Source organism: Notolepis coatsorum (genome assembly GCF_963971535.1).
Source record: "Notolepis coatsorum genome assembly, contig: SCAFFOLD_267, whole genome shotgun sequence".
NCBI classification, from domain to species: domain Eukaryota; kingdom Metazoa; phylum Chordata; class Actinopteri; order Aulopiformes; family Paralepididae; genus Notolepis; species Notolepis coatsorum.
In genome coordinates this window covers 281859-306372 of record NW_028170910.1, presented here as the reverse complement: position 1 = coordinate 306372, position 24514 = coordinate 281859, and the positions used below count along the sequence as shown (strand labels likewise).

Genomic DNA, 24514 nt, shown 5'->3' with positions numbered 1-24514 from the left:
TGGCATGTGATAACCGGCAGTATGCATGTATAGGAGCATGTATACCAGTAAATAACCGAGGAGTGGTTAGGGAAGTGGAGAGTAGATGGGAGGTTGTGAAGTCTTGAGGGAAGAAAGGGATTTGTGATAATGTGGTACTGTATGAGTGTGAGACAATGTGTGTGTGTGTGTGTGTGTGTGTGTGGTTTCTTCATCCTGAAAAGTAATTGTTACTAATCAATCGAAAGGAGCCGTAGTTGACTGCCAACCTTTTAGTAAAAGAATAGTAATATTTTAGATTTTTAGATATTTCTTTTATCATTCTTTCCAAAAGCAAAGAGGCCTAGAAGCGTGGCTAACGCTAATGGCACGCATACCAGCAAGGCTAACTGCCTAAGAAAATGGGCACAGAGGCACTGAAAGAGGATTTCACCCATCTAATGAACACACTAGACTAGACATAAAGATGTATGCATGCTTTTGCAGAGGACAAGAAACCGTCAGCCGACTCCTTCAGACCTTAAGCACCCCTGCAGCCCAAATGGAATGAAAAAAAAAACGACCAGTCGACTATCGGCAAATTTCGGCCAATCAAAGTCGACTATCCAAATCCTTAGTCGGGGACAGCCCTAGTAGTATGCAAGACGCACATATTTGCATGTGCACATACACACACAAACACACAATTCCAAGCCATCGTTTCTGCTCCATGCACATGTCCGGTAAGAAGGTCTCATCCACGATCTCTTGCAGGGTCAGATGGTGTGTATCCCCTCTCTGGTGCCTCATCTGAGAAAGGGAGGGAGAGAAACAGTCTTTAACTCATTGGTGGCCAACGCTTGAGCGCCAATAACGAGTAAACTCATTTTTGGATCCCGATCCTTTTCCTTTGATCCCCGTTCTAAATGATCATCCGGATCACTCTAGCCGTCCCTGGCTCATTTGCCTACGTTGGAATTGCAATGCCGATCAAATCTCACCAGGTGGCAGTATCGCCTACCTTTTAAACTCTGATAGAAAGGGATCAGTAGAGACAATGGCTGAACTGGACTGTCAAGACTCGCTCTGAGGGGGAGGAGCTCTTGCAGAGCAATCGCATGGAGATCTGCTCGCCTCAAAACCTAGTTTCCCGTAAACACGTGTAATTACTAATTACATATAAACGCTGATGGGATCATTGGAATTATTCTTTTTGGAGTGCCTTCTGGCTAAGGTAAGGAGCCCCCCAAGTCTATTTTACCAAACCTAAATTGGACTGGATTATTTTGGAAATGGGAGATGTTTAGCGTGTAATAAACTACAAACTACAGTGTGTAGAAACACTCTTTTACATGTTGGACTAAAAATAGTGTGTCAAATGAGCCATACTATTGTCTCCATAGCTATAATATAGAATATACAATAGCTCTGCAAAGATTGTGAAATATCGTGAAAATGGTCAAGAAAAGCTGGCGCTAGTCAGTGCAGATGGGGAGAGCTTGTCAATTAGTTAAAGAGTTGTGTATATTGTTTTCTGAAAAAAAAAGTATAAAAGAAAACCACCCCTTGCTCTCCTTTGTTGCACAGCGCATGCACACATGGGCTATCAGTATCAGCAAATTCAAACAGCAAATTCATCCACACATGGATGATAGGTTGATGATAGGCTCTTACCGGTACCACACTGGTATAGTGATGAACCTAGCTTAAATCTAACTCCTGGTCACGCTAACAGAGAGGTATAGTGATAAACCTATCTTAAATCTAACTCCTGGTCACGCTAACAGAGAGGTATAGTGATGAACCTAGCTTAAATCCATCTCCTGGTCACGCTAACAGAGAGGTAGCTTCTTATCAAAGAAATCGATGTGTACATTGACCCAGAAAAGACCAACAGAGAGGGTTTCTGAACTTCTGAAACCAGGAAGTACACATGCAGAGAGAGAGAAACACATTTTTTATAAGAAGCCACCGCTTTGTTAGCATGCCCAGGAGATAATTATGGGTAGGGTTCTTCATATAATTCTATAAATAACAATTTTACCATTATAGTGCAAAAGAATATGTTCCTCCTGCCTCATTACTGTGGTCCTTTTATTTAACATTTAAATGTTTTTGTTTTCAGGTTTGTATCTTTTATAATGAACCAACTAAAGTGTGTAAATCACTAATGGAACAAAAACAACAAACAGTGTGTGTGCGCTTGTAGTGCTCCTTGAATGAGATCACCACAACACACCATTGCATTAACACAATGTCTGCCACGCAGTTTGACCATCTTACCTCTCTCTGCCAGTGCTGTAAGCCTATGGAGTCGCTCACCTTCTTTGCAGGGCTATAACTTTTTAAATATTATAGCCATATCGACATTACTATGGCCCATTCAACATCGGGTGTCTATCGTTCCGGATGTGGGAACGTTATATTTTCCCATTCATACATTGTCGTGTTAATACCGTCGTGAATATAAGTCTGTTTTTAGAGTGTTCTGCCGTAATTCCTAGAACACGAGTTATAGGCCCCGACGCATATTATACTGGCGTTTCGTTCCTATACACGCTATATTAAAAATTCCAAATGCATATGATCGGGATACATTATGCTCCATCATGCGTGAAGGAAAGGGGGGGGGGGGGGCGTTTATGATTGCTTGATTGTCAGTAACGGCTTTCTTTAGTACGACATCATACGTTGATCAGATGGATTGCAATGAAATAAATGGACAATCGAGCTGGAATTAACGTTAGATTCCTCTTACCTGTGGCCGATGAGTCTGGAGAAAAAAATATTCCAATTATTTGATTTCCATCTGCTAGATCCGTTTTCCGTTTGTACGACACAATAAACGCCAAAAGCATATTGATTCTTGCGTCTCGAAAGCGATCCAATGCACTAGAGCAGTGGTTCCCAAACTTTTTTGGCCGTGCACCCCCTGTCACCTCCCAACCTAGCTGAAATTGTATTGTAAAAAGAAAAAAAAGAGAATTAATTTACTACCATTAGCCTTTTCATGTCACGCACCACCTAGAGGGCGCTCGCGCACCACAGTTTGGGAACCACTGCACTAGAGTGTTTGTCTGGATCCACATAACAAGAGAGCTCTGCCTGGAACATTTTCGCAGATGCACAGAACGCACCATCCGGTTGAGAGTGGAGTGCAACTCGCCCGAAATCCGCCAGGCAGCGGTATTGAGCCGTTGCAATATCCGACAGAGTCCAGAGTCTCACGGAGCCTTGCTGGCAGAATTATTAATGGCAATAGCGAATAAAGGAAATAACGATCATAAAAACGAGTTAACTCGTTTCTGGCGCTCAACGAATGGCGGCCAATAACGAATATACTCGTTAATGGCGCAGTAACGGTTAATCAGGAGTACAAGAAACTCTGCATACCTTTGTTTCACAATGAAAAGTGCTTTAGAAATTAAATGAATTATTATTATTGTAAATAACCCCATGAAAGGTTTATTATTTTTATGGGTAATTACCCGCTTCATATTTGTGATGTTACTGGTTTCAGTGTGTGCCGTTGGGCCGTTTATAGAAATCTATGCCAATTAATGTTTATGTATATCCACGACTTTTTTTAATAAGAATTGAGAGGCCTACTACGGTATTTGTATATGTGGCCTTTATTTTGAAAACAGTGTTGTGACGCAACCTTGTTTAAGTTTGCGCGTTCGACAGTGAAATGTTCGGTTCAACTTAGCTCGTAGGAAAGACTAATCAAAAAGGTTTAATTGACCAGTATGAGGCCATCGCTTTTACGGTAGGACTTTGATTGTTTATAGAAGAGGAATGTAATACTATGCAAAACGAGAAATAAACAGTAATTTTACCAGCAGTAAGATGCAAGCCACTTTCATACGGGGAACCGTGACAATTATTAGTATTATCTTATTATCTCGTTATTAGATAGATAGGTTGATACTTTATTGATCCCCGGAGGGAAATTTAAGTAGACAGTATTTAAGTATTGAAAAACGTCCTAATAGTGGGCTACTCACCTAATGCATGGCTGACATTTGTTAGAAGTGTCCGTGTCCCCGTCAATCATCACTGCCAGATCCGACTTAATTTAATCGGCTATGGTCTCTTACTCTCTTATCATCTCTCCACATCGGACGTGGTTGTCATAAGATGGACTGATATCTGCTCCGTTCTTCTTGCAGAGCAGAATTAGCGGCTTAAACTTATTGAAAGAAAGTTCTTCTTTGGCGATGCAATAGGCAGGCCACATACAGTTTCGTTTCGATTGTTCGCTAGGAATGATGGGATTTGGTGTTGGATGTATGGACTCTACGCAGACATGGTCTTTAACACATTAACTGCCACAGAGTTTCAGCATCTTATACCATTCTCTGCCAGTACTGTAAGTCTATGGAGATGTTCACCTTCTTTGCAGGGCTATAACTTTTTAAATTGTATTGCTAAATTGACATTACTATGGCCCATTCAACATCGATTATCTATCGTTCAGGACGTAGGAACGTTTTACTTTTTCATTCACACATTCATACAAAAATACCGTCTAGAACAGGGGTCGGGAACCTATGGCTCGCGAGCCATATATGGCTCTTCTGGTGACAGCATATGGCTCCCAGAAATTGTTGAGTAAATTTTTTATTTTATTTTTTTTAATACTTGTGATATTTCTTAATAATACTGTGTCATTTTAAAGTAAACAGAAATTAGTTTTGAAGATACAGCTAATAGTATCTGTAGCTGAAGATATAGCGAGCAGAGCTGGCGAGGTAACACAAGTGGACAGAAATTAAAAATCTTCAACCTGAAGACCAGCTGATTCTTAAAACTTGGAACGAGCTTCCTGTGACATACCACACAATGCAGCGTGAGTATTGCCGTATTGACCATGTTTGGCTCTACATATGCATGTGGGCAGTCATTCTCGCATATGAGGAACATTAAGACCAACCTACGCTCACATTTAACTGATGGAAGCCTCAACGCCTGCATGAAGCTCAATCTCACCACGTATTCCGTGATCGTCGTTAAATGATTTATGTAGTATGGGTGATATATAGATCAGAGCAGTTTGCATGGATAATAATAAACAAAAACGCTGAAAGTCATGGCAGCCTCCTCTTACCGTTGGGCGATGATACTGGAGCAAACAGATCCCAGTTATTTGATGGGGATCGAGGCGATCCATTTCCGGTTTGTATAATACTAATACACGCCCAAATCATGTCGATTATTGAGTTATGGCAGCGATCCATATCCACGGTGTGTGGCTAGAGTCCTGCGATGATATGCGAGTGGCCGGACGGATTTAGGAGACGCACCGATATCCAACCGGCATAATCATCCACCAGGTGGCAGTATTGAAGCGTTGCAGAGTTGTGCCGAGTCCCACAGCATCAGACAAGGCTCCGTGAGGGGAATATGAATACCATGGCAAAAATATGAAATATGATCAAAATAACGTTGTACGCCGTGGTCTGGCAGAATTTGCATGAACTTGAAACACGTCGTACAACGGTATTGGCGCACAATGTGTTAATCGCACAACTACCAAGTAGAATAGCGTGGCCCAAATTCACTTCACACGCAAATATTTTGTTCACACACACTGTGACAGGTTATCGCAGTAAATTCATTCATCGCAGACAGATTTTTTCATAGCAGCACCGCAACATTATGTCGCACTGTACAGCCCTGGTTGTATAGGCTAATGTTTAAACATTTTTGTATCCAATTTCTATGGATTAATTTAAGAGTGAAATGCGAATGAAAGGGTTGAAAATCAATACTCGCAAGGTTGCCCCCAAATATTATTATCCACTCGCACAGGCTATATTTAGGCTCAATATGCGATGTCCTCGTCGCACTGTACAGCCCTGATGTATACACATTTTTATTTTAAATGGCAAACATTTTAAAATGGTGGGACCGAGCCATGCTCGTTACAACATTCTGAGTCACTATCCTAATCTCTGCCGTGCTTTTGTGCCCAACAGCCACCTGGCAGTGTAACCGGCACCCTTCAAAACTTTATTAACATCGAAGAGTATAGAGTGCAATAAAAACTTCTTTATCACACGTTCAGAGCAAATGTGTCCATGCTGTGGGCTTTGCAGCAGCTAGATTAGTCAATGAGCTGCTGTGAGAGCCTGGCAGGGCTTCTGCAGAGCCACAGAATGGTAAGCAAGCCGTTTACATGCAAAAGAGAGATGGGACCAAATGTTAAGTGAGCGATTAATTGTCTCAACACAATAGAAAACAAGAGGGCTTTTAATCAAAGGGTTTTTGTCGTGATAGGATGATGCTCAAGAGACATTGTTGAAAGAGCTTCAAAGAACCAGTACAATGATGTTAAAAATGTGAATTCATTTTTATTACCAACTTTCTTGGCAATGAATGGACAGAATATGCGTCACGGTCAGGTAATAATAACTATTTGTAGTGCCAGGGGAGAAGGTAAGACACCAAGGTGTTGGAATAAGCAACTGAAAACGGTACCATTCGGGTCTGTATCTCACTTCTGATAATCGTCATTGTAATTCGTTCATGGTACAAATTCAATATAACTATCGATATCGATAACATTAGCTAGCTTTCTTTGTTGTTGCTTTTTCCCCCTGTTGTACCGAACTTGTACCAAGAGAGGTGGGGGGGGGGGGGTCATGATATATTCGGGCCAATACGGGTAATAACTGGTTGGGAGTCTTACCCTGATGTAGTTGGCCATCGTGGCCAGGTTGCCAACCCCGTAGCACTCTATGGAGACAAGAAGAGGGGAAAGGTAACAGTGTGTTAGAGTTGAGATTAATTGATAAGTGTTTTCTGTGAGAGGGATGCAGCTGCCAATAGGTATGGACTTTTCCACTGGTGTGTGCTGAGAGACTTGTTTGTGGTGAAGTGATCTCATGTAGCCAAACAGCAACACAGGCATGAGTTTGTTTATTTCACCAGCATCACAAGCCAAAGTCATACAACAATTAAAGATCCACGGAAAAACGGCATGATTTGATCACCCAAATGCAACAGACCTTTGGAGTGGGGTGGGAGGCCGATTTGACTGACTGAGGTACCCGCGCATTGAAGGGCACGATTCAAAATCTAAATGTATTCGGACATTTCTCTGGGGGGGCTTGCGTGAAGAGAGTTGTCACTCACAGAGTGGATATGTTTTTAAGGAAGAGAAAACAATGGATTTCTTTATAATAATGATTTCTGTGATGATTATTTTGACATAGCGGTAAATAGATGAGAAGTAGGCAGGGCCGGACTGGGGAAATCATTTATACCGGGAGATATAGCGCGAAATATAGCCCCAATCAGGCCACTTTTTAAGTGGGGGGTCTGGGGGTCCCCCACCCGGAAAATTTTAGTTACAAAGACTTAATTTCCTGCATTCTGGTGAATTTTAGTGCATGTGAATCACAAACTAATGAGCCAACAATTGCTTAGTACAATGTACTGTTATGAACCTCAAATAAAACTGTTGTGGCACTAGCAATGGTACTCTCTCCACCTTCAAAAAGAAAAAAGCAAGAGCACAACATATTTTTCTATTTACTATTATAATACAGTTAACCACTCTCTCCACCTATTCAAACAAGGCAAGAGCACAATACCATATTCACTTTACTGATGCACTACCCATCAACAGTTAAAATAGCCCTTTACACAAACATTAAATAACAGACCTTTCATTACAATACTATAATAACAGTAGCCACTGCCAGAATAGTGACACATGTATCACATGTGGTGAGCACACGCATGCATGCACAACGAAGACAGAAGATTGCGTTGTCTCAATCATTTTAACTATAAAATGAGCTCAAAGTATGAGCTCACGGACTGAAATTTCCAACAAAAAACATCAATTGTCAAATAATATTGATCACATTAACTAGACTAGATGTTTTTGAGGAAATTAGAAAGGGAACAACAACTTAACCCTTGTGTCTGATCAGATTCTTATTTTTTTGATAACTTTGCAGTGATTATGTTTGTAGCCAATGTGGCAAAGGTGTGTAATCTTTGAATTATCTTGGAATTATTTTGACTATCTCTTTCATAAATTGTTTATTCAACTTCAGCCCCAATCATAACCACCACATATTGTTTTTTGTAATGTCAGATTTAACAACTCCTTTTGGGAGTGTGCCATCTGCCATTCCATTCGCCGCCTCCACGGTCAATCAGTTGTATCGCCTGGTCCCGCCTCCACCAATCACAAGCGGCAGCACGGCTCCATTGTGTGTGTGTGTGTCCGCGTGAGGGAGAGAGTCAGATAGTTCTCCAACTCTGTCGCAGACAGTGAACTCCTGGTTGTTCCCCACCACCTGGTTATCTAAAAACTATCGCACCGCGCCGCCGCCACAACTAGAAACAATGGCCTGGCAAAAAAAATAATAATAAAAATAATTTAAAAAAATATATATTATATTGTTTTGTATATAATATATATATATATTTTTTTTATCTGTGCAGGCCAGGCCATCGGGAAAACTCCCGGTGCTCCCGATGGCCAGTCCGGGCCTGGAAGTAGGTACATACTCAGGGTTTCCGTTGTCCGGTAATTACATTTTTTTTACCGGGGAAATCTGTTGAAGTCCGACATATTTAAATATTGCCGGTCATAATGTCCTGTGAAAATAATTCCCTCTAAGCACAATTTGAATTGTATTAAAATAGTTACATTTGTTTCATTGTTGCTTCACCAAGCAGGTCTAATAATGACAACGATGTGTGTTCCTATATCATATCACGCGCACAGCACGTTTGCAGCGTGACCTGTGGTTTGCTGATGAGAATGGCGGGGCGGGAGTTTGACGCTGGATTAGCAAGAAGCATGCAACTGCAGAGCCGCAGAGCTCACAGTTGTGCCCGCACAGTGCAATACTCCAATTCAGCCATTGGCAATTCAGCCATTGGGTGGGTGGCGCTGCTGAGCGGTCCTCAGACCGGACCTGAGAGCGCCGCTGGCTCTGCAGCTGCATACTATTGGGATTCGTTTATCGCTTCGTTGGGAGGCGGAGATAGATTTCAGTGAACCCCACGATAATGTTGCCGTCTCTCTCTGCCAAATTTCTCAGTTCTTCGCTTGATATAATTAATACAAATGTCCAATATAACGGAATTCGTTAGCTCATAAAAATGTGATTATAACAGACTGCTGTTTAACACTGATTGTTTAAATAAATGATTGTTATAGATGCCAAATAATTCACCTTTAAAAAAAAAACATCATGTAATGAGGGATGGCGGAAGTTACCGGGAATACCAATTCACTATCTCCTCCAATTTAAGAGAGAATTAAAATGTTTTGGTTGTTTTGTAGGGATATCATCATCATGTAACATAATACCATAGTTATCCCTGAGTTATCTCAAGAGAATTCAAATGTAGCTGAATCTGAAGGAAAAATCCGGGTAGTCAACATAGTTCATGGCCTTCAATTGATAACAAACAAAAAAGGCTTAATTTTCATGGCAGATGCATGATATGTTTTGGGCATGATCTTGGCACCCCAATGAACAACCAAAATGAGTTTCGTCTTTTGTGGCCAATTATTTTAGGAGATAATTACCTTTCACATATTGATCCCAGGTTACCGCGAATACCTATCCTCACAATTCCAGATAAACACTTAAATCTCCTATTTTACTAAAGATTGGTGAGATTTTATTTTTGGAAATCATAGCAATAATAAGGGTTAGGTGTAAACCAGAATTACTAGAATGTGTTGTGTTTTGTCTGTTAAAATGAGCAAAAACAAGGAAAGGGTATTCCCAGTAACTTAACAAACAAGTGCAAAAAATACAGTTCTAGAACAAGTATTTTAATTTTTTCTATATTCAAGAAAGTGGAAAGGAACCCAACATTTTCAATTGTCTGCACACAATCGTTGTTTTGTTATTCCAAGATGGCATTTGAACTGAATTTTGAAAAAAAAACTGGTATTCCTGGTCACCATGCCCCTAGTGTGTGTGTGTACTGTATGTGTGTGGGTGGGTGAGTGTACACTGTATGCGTTTGTACAATATTTGTGTGTACAGTATGCATGTGTGTGTACAGTATGTGTGTGTGTGAGATAACAGTGTATCTTCATTGATCTCAATCAGCTCTGCTCGGTTTTGTCTCGTCAGCACTTTCTCTGCCCTGATGAGACAAGATACAGGAGCTGGGAGGGGAGGGGGGGGTCACATGTAGGGGGGTGTGTGTAGCTTGTAGCTAACGGCCTGGGCCTCCATGATGTGTTGTTAGCTTGTAGCTATCGGCCTGGGCCTCCATGATGTGTTAGCTTCAATTAATTAATGGAATACATATAAGTTACCATGAATACCTATATGGTAATGGTATTCCTGGTAACCTCTCCTTTTCACAAGTCACCGGAATACCTATCAGGTTACGGGAATACCTATTTAGGTAACCAAGAATACCTAGGCATGGTATTCCTGGTACCTAAAGGTATTCTCGGTTACCTATACGTTACGGGAATACCTTTCTCCAGTTACCGGGAATGCTTTACAGATACCTCTCTCTCTCTCTCTCTCTCTTATTTTGAAAAAACCTGTGGCAACTCCGCGAGTCATATCCGCCCAGTCCGTGCTTCTGCTCGCATTACAGCCGAGCGGGGCTACACAGCAGTGCGCCTATTTTGCTAGCGGAAAAAAGTCTGTGGTGTCAAATGCATCCAACATGCGTTGCATCGTCGCCATTCCTTTATGCCCACATCGCCCGAAATGAACGTTACGTTAGCGTAAGCTAACAAGCTAATCCTGATCAGAGGCAGAGCAGAGCCATAGAGAACAGCAGACAGTGTGGACTGGGGAAAGGGAAATGGGGGGCACTCTCCCTGTGTGTGTGCGTTTGGAAAGACGATGAAGTCACTAGTCAGGACAGGAGTATATTATAGTAAACTGAGGATTACTGAGGATGGACATATAATGCTGATATTCAAATATAAAAAAGTTTCGAGAGGAGTGGAAGTTTGAAGACAGACTAGACTACAATATGATGCAGGGGTGGTGAGTTGAAACAGTGTGCGTGTGTGTGTCCCGACCCCACTTCTATGTTTCAATAAATTATTTGCATTTAAAACTATTAACGCTGACTCATTCCTTCAGTCCACTAAAAATTATGCTAATATTCCTTATGTTTATGATATTAATTGAAAATAGCATATGAGAGTATTATATAGTAATAATAACACATGGCGATATACTAAAAAGCTATTTATAATTTTTGGCTGGTAAAGAAATCTGCCTGGCTGGTAGTTTTTAAAATCTAGCAGCCAAATGGCTGGTAAGTCAAAAAGTTAATTTTGTTCCCTGCACTCAGCTCAACATCAGCACCTCAACCTCCACTCCTCTCCCCCCACAGCACCTTGTCAATTGCCTCCTCAACGTCAAGGCCTGTATGTCATCCAACTGCCTTAAACTGTGTACAGCAAGTAGGGCTGAGCCCAAACGTCCGAACCTTCGTTAGTTACGTTGGCATTCAAATTCTAAATCAACATTTGAATTTTTTATTAAAAAAGAAAAAAAATTATATTTTTTTTCTATTCATTCTGTTTAAACCAATGGGGTTTTTCTTCACAGTTGCAGATAAAGATTATGCTACACTAATATTCTAGTATTAAAAGAAACTGATGAGTTATATTTATTAAAGAAAGTTGATTTAATTGATTTAGTTGGGCTGGGGCTTCTCCCTGGGCTGGGTCTGGAAAGTTGATTTAATCACTTTATTCAAATTGAGGATTTAGTTTCAGGATAGTAAAAAAAAAGTATTAAAAAATTTTTTTTTATTAAAAACGAAGGTTTGAACGTTCGTTCGAAAAACCCTGACGAAGTTCGAATCCCAAAAACAGGGTTCGGGGACAGCCTTAACAGCAAGAAGACAGAGCTCATGGTTGTGGCCAAGCAGTCACTGCTCCGGAAGGTTGGAGATCTCCTTCTAGAAGTTGATGCTCCATCCTGCTCCATCCACCCTTCCCCAGAAGTCCACAACCTGGGTGTCATACTGGACTCCACCCTCTCATTTCATTCACACATCAAATCAATAACCAAATCAGCTTTTTTCCACCTCAAAAATATATCCAGACTCCGGCCATCTCTCCCTGTAGAGACACTCATCCACTCCTTTATCACCTCCCGTCTCTGGACTACTCCAATTCAGTCCTTCATGGCTACCCAGCAATGACCTGAACAGGCTGCAATATGTCCAGAATTCAGGGTTCTCACACACACCAAGCCCTGGCACCACATCACTCCCATCCTCATCCACCTCCACTGGCTTCCAGTCAAGTCCTGCATCGACCTACAAATCCCTTCACTCCCTTGCCCCCCGGTACCTAGCTGACCTCCTATCCATACATCCCACACCGGAGGCTGCGGTCCTCTGACTCTGGTCTCCTCTCCATCCCCACCACCAACCTGTGCACGGTCTGTCCCAGAGCCTTCTGTGTTGCCGCACCCACCCTCTGGAACTCCCTCCAAACATCCGCAATGCTACTACATCCCTGGACTCCTTCAAATGACAACTCAAATTTGACCTCTTCACCAAATGTATCAATGACTCTGCCTGACTTCCCTCTTATTGTTCCTCTGATTTCCTTCCCCTTTGTCCCCCTCCTCTGTTAAGTGCCTTGAGTTTCCTGAAAGGTGCTATATACATTTAAGAAATTATTATTATTATGAATTCGGAAAGTCTATAATTATGGCTTTATAAAGAAACATATTCCAATGCAACTCCTGTCTCTGCCAGAGAAGACCACCAACTTCATCATATAAGATACAATGGTGAGTACCATAACTAGTTATAGAGTACATGAAATGGTTGAATGATAAAGGGAGTCTTAATCTTAGAAAAGATGAGAGCTAGAGCCATCTTTCAGTTTAGGTCTAGTGGATTCCATAACCAACTGAGATACAGTAGGCTGAGGTTGCTACTAACCTCCATAAAAGAATTAGAGGCGTTACTCAGCCAGTCAATATTAAAATCACCATCACAATTATTTCAACATTAGAATATTGAGACAATAGATCTGCCAATTTATCAATATAACTATCATTAGCAGATGGAGGTCCCAATAATATGGGGGAAGCAACAGGCAGTGTTTCCCATTAATTACCTATAGACTGTTTTTCTTTTTTAATATATATATATATATAAAGTTTGCCAATAGGGATGTATTAGTAGTATTGGCAGTGGTAGTAGTCGTAATAGTAATCCAGTATATATTTTTATTAAATTTTTTTTTTTTTTTTTTTTAAACAGTTCAACACAGGTAACCACTTTTGCTTCATTCAGTTTTGATTGGATTGAAGTTTATTTCAAATATGCAACATAAACAAACATCAAGTATATATAGCCTTAAGCAGTGTTGAGCACAAAGTTAATCATAGATCTAGTCTCTTTATTTTGCTCTCAAAGTGCACCAGATTGATGCATTTTACTTTCAAATGTACAAAAACTATTTTTTTTGCATGCCGATGGACCACCCTAGAGGGTCCGAGGTTCACCCACCACAGTCTCACAAAATCCTGAGGGAAACACTGAACAGCTGTAATTGCATAATTCAGAAAAGAGGTGGGGCTTAAGATAGTCAATTCAGATAGGCTATTTTATATATAAAAATAAATCTATTACACTCAATCACAAGAGTGAGTCTGCATCTCTAAACTTCACTCTGCTACACTTACCAGTGCCGTGTTTGGACCCTGAAGAGCCATCCTTGTCGACTTTGGACTTCCTCTTTTTGTGAGAGTCTGAAGTTGCTGATCTTTTCTCTATGGAAAAAAATTGAAAAACCTTCGAACCTTCATTTAATCAGATTAATCACTTTATTCAAATTGAGGATTTAGTTTGAGGATAGTAAAAAAAAATATATATATATATTATTAAAAAGATATTTTACCTTTTATTTTATTTTTATTAAAAACGAAGGTTCGTTCGAAAAATCCTGACGAAGTTAGAATCCCAAAAACAGGGTTCGGGGACAGCCTTAACAGCAAGAAGACAGAGCTCATGCGGTTGTGGCCAAGCAGTCACTGCTCCGGAAGGTTGGAGATCTCCTTCTAGAAGTTGATGCTCCATCCTGCTCCATCCACCCTTCCCCAGAAGTCCACAACCTGGGTGTCATACTGGACTCCACCCTCTCATTTCATTCACACATCAAATCAATAACCAAATCAGCTTTTTTCCACCTCAAAATATATATCCAGACTCCGGCCATCTCTCCCTGACTCCGTAGTAGAGACACTCATCCACTCCTTTATCACCTCCCTTCTCTGGACTACTCCAATTCAGTCCTTCATGGCTACCCAGCAATGACCTGAACAGACTGCAATATCCAGAATTCAGCTGCTAGGGTTCACACACACCAAGCCCTGGCACCACATCACTCCCATCCTCATCCACCTCCACTGGCTTCCAGTCAAGTCCTGCATCGACCTACAAATCCCTTCACTCCCTTGCCCCCCGGTACCTAGCTGACCTCCTATCCATGCATCCCACACCGGAGGCTGCGGTCCTCTCACTCTGGTCTCCTCTCCATCCCCACCACCAACCTGTGCACGGTCTGTCCCAGAGCCTTCTGTGTTGCCGCACCCACCCTCTGGAACTCCCTCCAAACATCCGCAATGCTACTACATCCCTGGACTCCTTCAAATGACAACTCAAATTTGACCTCTTCACCAAATGTATCAATGACTCTGCCTGACTTCCCTCTTATTGTTCCTCTGATTTCCTTCCCCTTTGTCCCCCTCTGTTAAGTGCCTTGAGTTTCCTGAAAGGTGCTATATACATTTAAGAAATTATTATTATTATGAATTCGGAAAGTCTCTAATTATGGCTTTATAAAGAAACAGATTCCAATGCAACTCCTGTCTCTGCCAGAGAAGACCACCAACTTCATCATATAAGATACAATGGTGAGTACCATAACTAGTTATAGAGTACATGAAATGGTTGAATGATAAAGGGAGTCTTAATCTTAGAAAAGATGAGCTAGAGCTATCTTTCAGTTTAGGTCTGGTGGATTCCATAACCAACTGAGCTGAGGTTGCTACTAACCTCCATAAAAGAATTAGAGGCGTTACTCAGCCAGTCAATATTAAAATCACCATCACAATTATTTCAACATTAGAATATTGAGACAATAGATCTGCCAATTTATCAATATAACTATCATTAGCAGATGGAGCAGGTCCCAATAATATGGGGGAAGCAACAGGCAGTGTTTCCCATTAATTACCTAGACTGTTTTTCTTTTTTAATATATATATATATATATATATATATACACCGGTATATATATATATATATACAGTTTGCCAATAGGGATGTATCAGTAGTATTGGCAGTGGTAGTAGTCGTAATAGTAATCCAGTATATATTTTTATTAAAAAAAAAGAAAGAAAAAAAAGAACAGTTCAACACAGGTAACCACTTTTGCTTCATTCAGTTTTGATTGAAGTTTATTTCAAATATGCAACATAACAAACAAACATCAAGTATATATAGCCTTAAGCAGTCTTGAGCACAAAGTTAATCATAGATCTAGTCTCTTTATTTTGCTCTCAAAGTGCACCAGATTGATGCATTTTACTTTCAAATGTACAAAAACTATTTTTTTTGCATGCCGATGGACCACCCTAGAGGGTCCGAGGTTCACCCACCACAGTCTCACAAAATCCTGAGGGAAACACTGAACAGCTGTAATTGCATAATTCAGAAAAGAGGTGGGGCTTAAGATAGTCAATTCAGATAGGCTATTTTATATGTAAAAATAAATCTCCATTATTACACTCAATCACAAGAGTGAGTCTGCATCTCTAAACTTCACTCTGCTACACTTACCAGTGCCGTGTTTGGACCCTGAAGAGCCATCCTTGTCGACTTTGGACTTCCTCTTTTTGTGAGAGTCTGAAGTTGCTGATCTTTTCTCTATGGAAAAAAATTGAAAAACCTTCAAACCTTCATTTAATCAGATTAATCACTTTATTCAAATTGAGGATTTAGTTTGAGGATAGTAAAAAAATATATATATATTATTAAAAAGATATTTTACTTTTTATTTTTTTTATTTTTATTTAATTAAAAACTAAGGTTCTAACATTCGTTCGAAAAATCCTGACGAAGTTCGAATCCCAAAAACAGGGTTCGGTGACAGCCTTAACAGCAAGAAGACAGAGCTCATGGTTGTGGCCAAGCAGTCACTGCTCCGGAAGGTTGGAGATCTCCTTCTAGAAGTTGATGCTCCATCCTGCTCCATCCACCCTTCCCCAGAAGTCCACAACCTGGGTGTCATACTGGACTCCACCCTCTCATTTCATTCACACATCAAATCAATAACCAAATCAGCTTTTTTCCACCTCAAAAATATATCCAGACTCCGGCCATCTCTCCCTGACTCCGTAGTAGAGACACTCATCCACTCCTTTATCACCTCCCTTCTCTGGACTACTCCAATTCAGTCCTTCATGGCTACCCAGCAATGACCTGAACAGACTGCAATATGTCCAGAATTCAGCTGCTAGGGTTCACACACACCAAGCCCTGGCACCACATCACTCCCATCCTCATCCACCTCCACTGGCTTCCAGTCAAGTCCTGCATCGACCTACAAATCCCTTCACTCCCTTGCCCCCCGGTACCTAGCTGACCTCCTATCCATATCCCACACCGGAGGCTGCGGTCCTCCGACTCTGGTCTCCTCTCCATCCCCACCACCAACCTGTGCACAGTCTGTCCCAGAGCCTTCTGTGTTGCCGCACCCACCCTCTGGAACTCCCTCCAAACATCCGCAATGCTACTACATCCCTGGACTCCTTCAAATGACAACTCAAATTTGACCTCTTCACCAAATGTATCAATGACTCTGCCTGACTTCCCTCTTATTGTTCCTCTGATTTCCTTCCCCTTTGTCCCCCTCCTCTGTTAAGTGCCTTGAGTTTCCTGAAAGGTGCTATATACATTTAAGAAATTATTATTATTATGAATTCGGAAAGTCTCTAATTATGGCTTTATAAAGAAACAGATTCCAATGCAACTCCTGTCTCTGCCAGAGAAGACCACCAACTTCATCATATAAGATACAATGGTGAGTACCATAACTAGTTATAGAGTACATCAAATGGTTGAATGATAAAGGGAGACTTAATCTTTGAAAAGATGAGAGCTAGAGCTATCTTTCAGTTTAGGTCTAGTGGATTCCATAACCAACTGAGATACAGTAAGCTGAGGTTGCTACTAGGGGTGCACGTAGGGCTGGGCGATATGGCCTAAATATGATATCACGATATTTTCTGACCTTTCGGCGATACACGATACACATCACGATGTTTTTCTTTTTTACCCCAAACAATTCATTATGAGGCTTACCAAGACAGTATTTGATTTTGCAAGCTAACATTAAAGACAAAATAAAATACCCATGCATTTAGCATTTTTATATTATATATTAGATTTAGATTATTAGATTATATATTGCATATATTTAGCAATGAGATATTATATGATTTAGATATGAAATATGATTAATTGAAAATGGGGGACCCTGATGTAAACAAGACTAAAGTCTTTCTCTGGTCTGCATCCCCTTAACAATTGTATGTATTGAGCTGTACTGTACCCATTCTGCAATATGTTAATAACGTTTTAAATCAATCAATCAATAGCATTTTTATGAAACTACTGTATATATGTATGTCTCTAAATGTTTTGATGAATTGAAAATGGAGGACCCTTATGTAAAAAAGTCGAAAGTCTTTTTCTGGTCTTCATCCTCCTGTACTGTATTGTACCCATTCTGCAACCCTTTAACAAAGTCTTCACTCATTCATTCTGACGGAAACATAATAATTTTGATTGACAGTCGAGTCTGCCAATTACGTCACAGCGCTTGCACCCGCCCTGCTGTTCTTAGCACCAATCGGCAAGCTTCCTGACTTCCTGAATGTCCTGTGTGCTGAACAACGTCAACAAAGCTACTAACGTTAGCTCCCCGCGGCCGTCGAGTAGGAGACCAGTGCTCTACAGGATGACTAAATGAGGCATAATGATTTTACTACAACGAATGTTATAATAAAAGCCTTTCCATACATCTGTCTGATTGAAAACTTTATTAACAGACCGCGGAATGGGCATATCTCAGCACGGGCTGAGATATGAACGAGTAACGTGTGGACAGATTGACGCGACACAATCCTCTTGGGCAAAACATCACGATATCCACGATACGTTGAAAAAGTGTATCGTTAATGAACTGTACCCGATATTTATATAATATCGTCATATCGCCCAGCCCTAGGTGCACGATATTGATTTTTTGACCCCGATACAGATAACTTTATGCTCCTCAAGCCGATAACCGATACCGATATTTATTGTATTATACAATTTTTTTTTAAATGTATATTCCTGTAGTTTTGACCTAACCAGATTTCACAAAATTCACAATCCGTCAATAACTTATAATACATCCAAGTCACCTGCAACATCACCACCGCTACGATGGTGTGTTAAAAGCCTACGCGCGAGCAGCTTGCTGCTGTGAATCCAAAGCCAGCTACAAAGGAACCGGCGGCGCTTGCCTTGTACCTATTGACGAGGCGTTTGCTAAATTAAAGAAGTTTGACAGAAATGACCCAAGGGCTCAAGCCGCTAGCTTTTAAGCAGTGCTTGGTGGTGCAAATTAACCTGGCTACTACGGAGCAATAAGTGACGGCGTATTCAACCAAGGGTTGCATCACAGTCATGAAAGGGGCTAGATTTGCAGCAGCTTTAGCTGCGCGTCATCGTAGGCTTTTAACACAATAACGCACCATCGTAGCGGTGGTGATGTTGCAGGTGACTTGTTAGGTTGGATGTATTATAAGTTGTTGCCCTTTTCCCTCCTCGTGAAACTTCTGCATTGCATTTGTTACAAATAGCAAGCAAACTTTTTTCCTCTGAAACTATTCCACACTACCGACGCCATCTTTGTTTACATCCGCGCTGCTGCATAAACTTACGTTACGTCATTTTGACCTCTGACAAGTCCATGATCTCCAATAAAGAGGTGATAGCATGCGGGTTAAGTGATCATTATATGATTTTCTGTACCCGCAAAAAGCTAAAACAGAAGGCCGGCTGTCACAAAACAGTCACATCTAGAGACCTCAAAACTTACTCTAGAGAGGCCTTTAACCTACTGGGGGACCCTGATGTAAACAAGACGAAAGTCTTTCTCTGGTCTGCATCCCCTTAACAATTGTGTGTATTGAGCTGTACTGTATTGTACCCATTCTGCAATCTGTTAATAAAGTTTTCAATCAATCAATCAATCAATCAATCAATCAATCAATCAATCAATCAATCAATCACCTAGAACTGGGGAGCTTGGACTGGTCAGATGAACTCAGTGGTACACAGGTTGAAGAAACATGGCTTGGATTCAAAACAAAATTCACAGCAATACTCAACAACATGGCACCCATAAGAACCACCAGGGTTAAAAATCGCGCTGAGCCATGGATGCACACTGAAATACTGGCCGCTATGAAAACCAGAGACAAAAAATGCTCTGAACTTCATAAAAGTCAGACAAAGTTTTCCAAAAGCTCAAACAGTGAACTCCAAGCCCACGTGGTTGAACAAAAAATTCAAAGAAACAGACTAAGAAATGACGTAAACACCATGATCAAAACCACAAAAAGAAATTTCATCAACGACAAAACTGAGGAAAACAAAAACAAACCCTGCGAACTTTGGAAATTACTCAATAATCAACTAGGCTGCAGTAAAAAACTTAAAACCAGATTCTCAAACATAAACATAAAGACGGACAACACGCTCATCACAGACAAGCTGGATGTAGCCAATTACTTAAACATCTTCTTCACAAACATAGCCACAACACTGGTAAACAAACTACCCTCCCACTCACTCAGGGCATTATGGGGTAGAACACATAGTAGCATACTACAAAAACCTAGGGGTCCACAAAGACGACTTCAAACTTGAAATGGTAACAACCGATGAAGTACTCAAAAAATGTAGCGCCCTCCAACCTAACAAGGCCACTGGCCATGACAACATCCCCTCCAAATTCCTCAGAGACGCAGCAGCCGCCATCAGCCCAGTCATCACTCACATAATAAACCTCTCTATAAAACAGGGACACGTCCCCAAGGACTTCAAAATTGTGAGAGTGACCCCTCTGCACAAAAAGGGCAGCAAATTAGACCCAGGCAACTACCGCCCTGTTTCTATTCTTACCTCCATCTCGAAAGTCATGGAGAAAATAGTCTTCGAACAGGTCGAAAAGTACCTGGCGGAAAAAAATCTAATGTACGAATTCCAATCTGGCTTCAGAACGTCCCACTCCACTGACACATGCCTCCTCTATTTGAACGACCACATCAAACAAGAGGTGGACGCGGGCAAATACTGCGGCATGGTCATGCTGGACCTACAAAAGGCCTTCGACACTGTCAATCCCTCCATTCTGATTGACAAGCTAAAAGCAATTGGTTTTGATAGCTTATCAGTGAGCTGGATGCAATCCTACCTGGAGGGGAGAGAACAGATGGTAGAGGTAAACGGTACTCTATCCCCCCCCCTCACAGTGAGCTGTGGTGTTCCACAAGGAAGCATACTAGGACCGCTACTCTTCCTAATTTATGCAAATGACATGTAGTCAGCCTGTGACTGCAACTTGTTCCTGTTTGCGGACGACTCAGCCCTGCTGCTGGTCTCTGACAAGAACAAGTTGCAGGTTGAAAAAACCCTCAGTTCGGAACTAGGCAAAATCTGCATATGGCTCGCTGATAACAAACTATCATTACACATGGGCAAAACAGAGTCCATTTTCTTCGGTTCAAATAACAAACTCAGCAAGACCGACGGCTTCTCAGTTGCAGTGGGTGACAATATTGTCACAAGGAAAGACGAAATCAAATTACCTACCTGGGTTCCATCCTAGAGGCAAATCTTTCCTGTGACAAAATGGCATCCAATGTAATAAAAAAAGTCAACCAACGAACTAGATTCTTGTACCGGATCTCCTCTCTGGTAAACAAGAATACCCTGAAGACTCTGGCAGGAGCACTCATTCAAGGGTACTACGACTATGCGTGCACCTCATGGTACCAAAGCACCTCAAAGGCGCTTAAAACAAAATTACAAACATCACAAAACAAACTGGTCAGACTACTACTTGACCTTACCCCCAGAACCCACCTCACCCCTGCCCACTTTGACAACCTAGGATGGCTTAGAGTAGACGACAGAGTACAGCAACTTGCAATGGGCCTGGTCTACAAGATACACTATACGACTAAGGTACCCATGTACATGTCAAAATACTTCCCAAAGGTCAGTTAATACCACAACCACTACACCAGAGGAAGCTCAACAAATCATGTTAAACCCAGATTCGGCTCAAACAAGGGACTAAATACGTTTCGCAATTATGCCACATCAATGTGGAACGCGAACGCCCTACCTAAAGCTGTAAAGGAATGTGAATCCCTACCCACATTCAAAATCGCTCTTAAAGAGCACCTACGGGAGGCTGCAATTCGAAACTGGCCACCGTAAATGCCCAAAACCCCCATCACCTCCTAATACAGTCTCCTCCCCACCGCATGTATATATTCCCTCCCCGCCGTATGTATATCTCTCTCCCACCCACCCACCCCCTCCTAATGTACAGTCCCCTCCCCATCATATGTATATACTCTGTCAGGATCTAGGGGTAACAGTACTGTATATTTGAATACCGTTTATGTCACAAATGTATCAGTACTAAATGCGTGTTGCTTAATGACAGCGGAAGAGTGCAAGGGCGCTTCCGCATTCTTCGCCGCGCATGCGCATGAGGTCCTCGCTTAGTTCAGACGCCCCATTCAACACGGTGAATCCCAAACTCGAAACTCCGTTAAGCTCCAGAGAGAGAGGCTGAAAACCGCCAGTTCTTGCCCGACGGATGGGAGCCGAATCGGGATCCGAGTTTTCTGATGAATAGCCCCAAAACATGGAGGTCGCGATTCGCGAACGGCGCCGGCTTCGCTGACCAGAGCTCTCTCAGATTCAAAATTGCAGCCTGGAACATACATGTTTCGGAACCAATGTGTAACTAGACAGTTACAATATAACATTTATATTAATTAACCCAGTTAATGCCTTAAGAGAAAGAGTCTGGTGGTCAATTACTACGGAAATGTTGTGTCTTACTAATAATAACTAATTCCGCGGTCAATATAAGTCTCTGTGATACTTTCTGAATATGATTTGGGAATGGGCAGGGTTATATTAGAAGAAAGACAGTGTAAACAATATAATTAACTCTGAATATAATAATGACGAAAAATAAACAGGATACACAACACAACAAGGAGCACTACCCTGTTTATTTTTCGTCATTATTATATTATATTATAATTATACTTTTTTTTTTTATCCTCAAACTAAATCCTCAAACTAAATCCTCAATTTGAATAAAGTGATTAATCTGATTAAACGGACGTTCGAACCATCATCCCTCCTGGGGGCCCTTGCATCCCACCAGGTGGCCCCTGCATCCCTCTGGGTCCTTGGGCCATCCCAGGAGGCCCCTGAGGGCCCATGTTTCTGTGGGGGCCCGGGTGTCTCTGCATACCTTGTCTATGTTGGTCCGGAGGCCCCATCATACCCCGAGGGGGTCCTTGGTGTGGTGGGGGTCGGGATGGAGGGCCCATCTGTCCTGGGGGCATGAAAGGCGGCTGCATGCCACCAGGACCCATAGGAGGGCCCATGTTGGGTGGCATCTGCTGAGGGGGCATGTTTGGGGGGAAGCCCTGTGGTGGAGGTCCCCCTGGGCCAGGAAAGGGTGGCATGGACCCCTGTCCAGGTGGAGGACCCATGCTGCAATCTGGATTCATCCGCTCCATCTTAATTTGCTGCACAAAAGGAAAACATATTATGCATGGCTTTTTATAATTTCTTCTTAACATATGCACACTGTGCAACAGGTAGGTGCTAAACCCGGTGTTCTGGGTTCTGGGTCTCTGCACGACAGCGAAGCCCCTTGGTGTTTGTCCAATTATCTAGCAGTCTCAGTCAATGAGTCAACTAGATGTCCCCCTTGGAAGGGTGTGGGCGAAATGACTTTTCTTAAACCATAGAAACAATTCGGACTTTATAAGAATGTTCGTTTATTTGGACCTTGAAGCCCAGCATCCAACTCATCCTCTGTTACAATAATCACCAGGTGGTCAATTAACAAGGGGTTAGCTTGTAGCTGATAGTTGGTAGTAGGCGTAGCTTACATCCAAGCATTAGTGGATAATGTTAGTGGAGGTCGATATGGTGTTGGTAATGTTCAACCAAGTCGCCTCTGTTGATAGTTCGTTAATAGTTAGGTTGCAATTTAGCAACCGGTTCTGGTTAGTGTAGCCAGACATTAGTTGGTCTGCATGTACATTCAGCCAGACGTTTAGCCAGTCTATTGTCAATAGCGTGTAGTCAGCATGTAGACAGCGTTTCCATTAAGTCAGTTAGTACATTCAGTCAGCATTTAGTCGGCAACGTACAATCAGACGTTAGTCAGTCAGTCAGTAGTTAGTCAGTAGTAGATTATTTACCTATACAAAGGAAAGGAAAACAAACGGCATTAATTAATAACTAGACATATGAATGAAAGAGAAATGCGGATATTAACGGCGCATATAATGCTACGTACCGTTGGCCAGTCAAGAGTTCGCCCACAGGGCTTTTCACCTTACAGTCTAGACTGAGAGTGTCACTTAAATAGCGCGACGCGCCTGCGCAGAGCCAGCTTACCTGCTCAGAGTCGCAATACGTACTCCAAAGTGCGTCCACTAGGCGGCACCAGATAATAATTAACTCATGCAATAAATGTATACAATAAATGTTACCCATGATAATAATGAAGGATAATAATTATTAATATATTGGGAAAAACGTTGGATAATTCTCCAGTGTTTTCATGGTCACATGCTCGCGCACATGCATACTTTAGCGGCATCCCATCAGTCAGCAAAGGTTGAGAACAAGGAGGTGCCTCGTTAAGCTGCTGGAACGGGGCGTCATCCAAGTAGCTCTGGGTGTGACACGGCCGGCACAGCCGCTTATTGCTTAATAACAGCGGAGCAGTGCTGCCGTTGCTTCCGCGTTTTCCCTGATTGGCTGCGACACGCCCCGCGGCAGGCGCGGCAACCCCGCTCTGCCGCGGAGCGGAGCGGCAGAGCTTGCGGAATTATGTAACCGCCCTAATCCGCCATGATTTTCATTCGGAGCTCAGCTCACCTGGCAACGCAGCGGTCCTGCGGTCCGTTGTTGACAAGTTTGAATCCCATAAATTTTTTTTTTAACATGATTTTTTTTTTAACGTGTATTCTTTCGCCGGTTAAGGTTAGGCATGGTTAAGGTTAAGGTTAGGCATTGTTTCGGAGTTGATTAAGGTTAGAACGGTTAAGTTTAGGCGCTGTTAAGGAGCTGGTTAAGGTTAGAGTTTGTCTTAGAGAATGGCAATATTCTTTCTATGGTTAAGGTTAAGGTTAGGCATGGTTAAGGTTAAGGTTAGGCATTG

The 24514-nt window shown here is 41.8% G+C and overlaps 1 pseudogene across 1 annotated transcript in view; it reads right to left on the bottom strand.

Moving 5' to 3' along the window:
* Positions 1-22745, bottom strand: part of LOC311248384 (general transcription factor IIE subunit 2-like) — a 34132-nt pseudogene extending 11387 nt beyond the window's left edge. Inside the window, exons 1-4 of the transcript in view lie at positions 22490-22745; positions 15799-15885; positions 6653-6699; positions 664-768 (exon numbers count right to left, since the gene is read on the bottom strand). The product of the transcript in view is annotated as a general transcription factor IIE subunit 2-like (transcript). The remainder of the gene's footprint in view (positions 1-663; positions 769-6652; positions 6700-15798; positions 15886-22489) is intronic.
* Between the last annotated feature and the right edge of the window lie 1769 nt (positions 22746-24514).